Consider the following 4,600-nt stretch of genomic DNA (forward strand, 5'->3'; position numbering starts at 1 on the left):
CGCCGCCCCTCCCTGCCCTGTCGCCGCCCCCACGGTGAGCCCCTGCCACCCCCTTCTCCTATTTTTTTCTATTTTTCTTTTCTGTTTTAGATATTAGATTAGGCTAAAGAGCTATGTATACCTCTGCTTATCTTTGGTTGGAGGCCTGGAGCAAAATTACCTTGCCTGGCCATTAACTAGTGATGATGGATGGTATGCCTCACGACAGATGACACCGATGAAAAGTTTTAGATAGTTAGAAAGTACTAATCGAACCATATTTAGTAGGTGAAATGCACCATTGTAGGTATTAACTTCCTAGCAATTAAAAAATGTGCCAGTGATACCGATACCGGAAACCACCGCTGCACTGAATCCATCATCGGTTTGTGTAAACAGTTTCTTCCTCCAGGACCAGCAGGTTGGTTCTTTTTTTACTGAAAGTGGAGTTCACATGTGCGACTGATTGGGGTCCATGCATGCTGGGCTTATGTTAGTTCTAATACTTTCCTCAATGAATGCACTGCAGCTGCACATGCCTTCCTTGGGCCATGTACATTTGATTACTATTCAAACAAGCCAATCAGTAGTTGATGACATGACAATATTGGAGTTGCATGCACAACACTTCATACATGGAAACAGAAGCACGGGTTAGTTAATTAATCAAATGCCATGTACATTTAATTAGTTTAGGTTTTTTAGTTTAGTTTTAGGTTTAATTACTTTAGGTTTTTTAGTTTAGTTAGTTTAGGTTGAAGTAGTGTGTGTTATGGAAAAGGAAAAGGAAAAAGGAAAAAGGAAAAAAGGTTAGTTTAGTTTAATTAGTTTAGTTTTTTTTCTTCTGTTTTTTAAGAATAAACAAGAAAGATGAAAAAAAGAAGTAAAAGAAGAAGAGGAAGAACAAGAAGAAGAGGAAGAAGAAGATGATGATGAAAAAAAGAACAATAAGTAGAAGAAGAAGGAGAAGAAGAAGAAAGAAGAAGATGAAAAAAGAAGTAGAAAAAGAAGATGAAAAAAAGAAGTAGGAAAGGTAGAAAAAGAGGGTCGCCGATGGTCGAGGGTCGCCGAGGGGTCGAGGGTCACCGAGTGGTCGAGGGGTCGTGAATCGAGGGGAAAAGGAGTCGAGGGTCTAGGGGTCGAGGATCGAGGTGTCGAGGGGTCGGGGGTCGAGGGGATAAGGGGTTGAGTGTAACACCCACAATGCGGCTATATCTCCCACGTGTCGGGGCACGACTTAGAGGCATAGTCGCATGGTAGGCTTGTCGCAAGAGGGTAATCTTTACACATCCCATGTACTAAAGAAGAAAGGGATAAAGAGTTGGCTTACAATCGCCACTTCACACAATACATAAATAATCCATATGTCATCCAAAGTACAAACAAAGGTCTGACTATGGAACCAAAATAAAAGAAGACAACCCCAAATGCTAGATCCTCGATCGTCCCAACTAGGCTCCACTACTGATCATCAGGAAAAGAAAGATAATAACGACCCAAGTCTTCGTCGAACTCCCACTTGAGTTCGGTAGCATCCCCTGCACTGGCATCATCGGCACCTGCAACTGTTTGGAAATATTTGTGAGTCACGAGGACTCAGCAATCTCACACCCGCGAGATCAAGACTATTTAAGTTTAAGGGTAGGAAAGGATAGTGAGGTGGAGCTATAGCAAGCACTAAGCATTTATGGTGGCTAACATACACAAATAAGAGCGAGAAGAGAAGCAACACACGGTCCAGAAGCTATAAGTGGTCAAGAAGTGATCCTAAAGCTACTTACGTTCAAGCATAATACGAGACCGTGTTCTCTTCCTAGACTTCACCGAAAAGAGACCATCACGGTTACACACGCGGTTGATTCATTTTAATTAAGTTAAGTGTCGAGTTCTCTACAACCGGATATTAACAAATTCCCATCTGCCACATAACCGTGGGCACGACTCTCGAAAGTTTATATCCTGTAGGGGTGTCCCAAATTAGCCCATCACAAGCTCTCACGGTCAACGAAGGATATTCCTTCTCTTGGGAAGACCCGATCAGTCTCGGAATCCCGGTTACAAGACATTTCGACAATGGTAAAACAAGACCAGCAAAGCCGCCCGATGTGCCGACAAATCCCGATAGGAGTCGCACGTATCTCGTTCTTAGGGCAACACCATATGATACTAGCTACGAGTAAAACCAACCCTCAAGTTTCCCCGAGGTGGCCCCGCAGGCAGCTCGGTTCGGACCAACACTCAGAGGAGCACTGGCCTGGGGGGGTGGTTAAAATAAAGATGACCCTTGAGTCTGCAGAACCCAAGGGAAAGGTATATGGTGGTAGGTAGGCAAATGGTAAAACCAAGGTTGGGCCTTGCTGGAGGAGTTTTATTCAAGGCGAACTGTCAAGGGGTTCCCATAACACCCAACCGCGTAAGGAACGCATAATCAAGGAACATAACACCGGTATGACAGAAACTAGGGCGGCAAGAGTGGAACAAAACACCAAGCATAAGGCCGAGCCTTCCACCCTTTACCAAGTATATAGATGCATTAAAGTAAATAAGATATAATAATGATAACCCAACAATATCCATGTTCCAACATGGAACAAGCTTCATCTTCACCTGCAACTAGCAACGCTATAAGTGGGGCTAAGCAAAAGCGATAACACAGCCAAACAACGGTTTGCTAGGAAAGGTGGGTTAGAGGCTTGACATGGCAATATGGGAGGCATGATAATGCAAGTGGTAGGTAGCGTGGCATAGCAATAGAGCGAACAAGTAGCAAGCAAAGATAGAAGTGATTTCGAGGGTATGGTCATCTTGCCTGCAAAGTTCTCAGAGTTGTCGAAAGCTTGATCCTCATATGCGTACTCAACAGGTTCCTCGGTCACGTACTCGTCTCCTGGCTCTACCCAAAGCAAGAACACAAGCAAAGGACCAACGATCAATCACGGTGCAATGCACAAGCAACATGATGCAATACATGGCATGATATGCAAGACATGATATGCAATGCATATGCGTGCTCCTGAAGGGAAAGAATGATCAAGGCAACAACTTGGCAAACCAAGTGTGCCGCTGGAAAGATGAGATGATTTCGGTCGAAATCAATATAAAGATCATTCAAAACGGATGCTCGGTTTGCAAATGGCAAGCCTCACAAGAATGACGCAAAACTGCGATTAACAACATGATGCCACATAGAATGCAACAAGAAACTAAGATACTGCACTCCAACATAGTAACAAAGCATATGGCGGTGATGTACAAGAGATGCTTGACAAAACAAGAACACTGAGCTATGGCTAAATCACACTAGAACAGGTTCAAACAAGCATGGCAAAAGTGCAAAAGATATCAACATCACAGACTTAGTGAAAATACTAACATGTCAAAAACAACATCAGGAAGCACTATTTAGAGCAAGCAAACAACATTCTATAGGAACATATCATAGCAAGCAAAGACAAGGCATGAATCTACTAAAAGCATAGATCAAAAGTCCCTTAATGATCATGAGCCAAAAAGGTACATAAGATATGATGGCACCCATGTAAACATAGCAAGTTTTATTAACAGTCTCAGATCACTCACCACAAAGCATTGCATGACAAAACAAGCATACCCACAGCGAGATGACATGTTCATGAAGCTAACATTCTGCCAGGAACATTTTATAGCAAAAGTAGAGCACTAACAAGACATGCTAGAGCACTCCATAATTGCAAATAGGGGCATGGATTGATAGAGCATAACCACATGTTCAAAACATCCTTACTGAAGTATCCCAAAATAAGCATGGATATCACTGTAGCATCAAGTTTATATGGCATCAAAATAACAGCAAGAAAAGACTAAGCAAAATCCTAAGTCCCTGAAAACAACAATATTACGGAGGCTACTTTGCATGCTTGTTCTAGGCACCACATAGATCACAAAAATACAAGACAAGCACCCCTGTAAAGATGGCATGATGTAGTTCAAAATACATGTAGACCTCAAGCTCATACGATGCCCACATCAATTGCAACAAAAATGACAAAACCTCATGATATGATAAGTACCAGCTCCTAACATTTTATAGCACTCTTGCATCAATGAAAATGGCATCATAATGGACATGACCATGCATGGAAATGCTTCTAACATGAAGAGCTCATCGAGACGAACAATTTGACATATCATATGAATGAAATGGGGCTACGGTTACCCAGATGTGATGCGATGAACATGGCATAAAATATTGCGGAAAAATGACAGACGAAATCAGGGTCAACCTAGGGTTTGCACGCTTCCTGATGCACGACTGGATATTGCCGGAGTTGGAGGACGCGGATCCGGCGCTAGGGAGCTCGACGGAGCTTCGCGCGGTGGAGGAGGCCGGCGACGGGGAGGCGGCGACCTGCGGGGTCGGCGGTGCGCCGCGGGGTCGGCGTCAGAGCTGTTCGCTGGCGAGAGAGGCGGCAGGGTGGACGTCGGGGCCGGCTGGAGCGGCGGCGAGCTCGGCCGCTAGCAGCAGCGAGGCGGAGGGCGGAGCGCTGCTCACGGGCAGCGGAGGGAACGGGCGAGGCGACGGGCGGCGGGGATGGTGCGGCGTACTCCGACGACGCGTGGGGCGGTGGCGCGCGCCAGCGAG

Source organism: Triticum aestivum, chromosome 4A (assembly GCF_018294505.1).
Source record: "Triticum aestivum cultivar Chinese Spring chromosome 4A, IWGSC CS RefSeq v2.1, whole genome shotgun sequence".
Lineage (NCBI taxonomy): Eukaryota > Viridiplantae > Streptophyta > Magnoliopsida > Poales > Poaceae > Triticum > Triticum aestivum.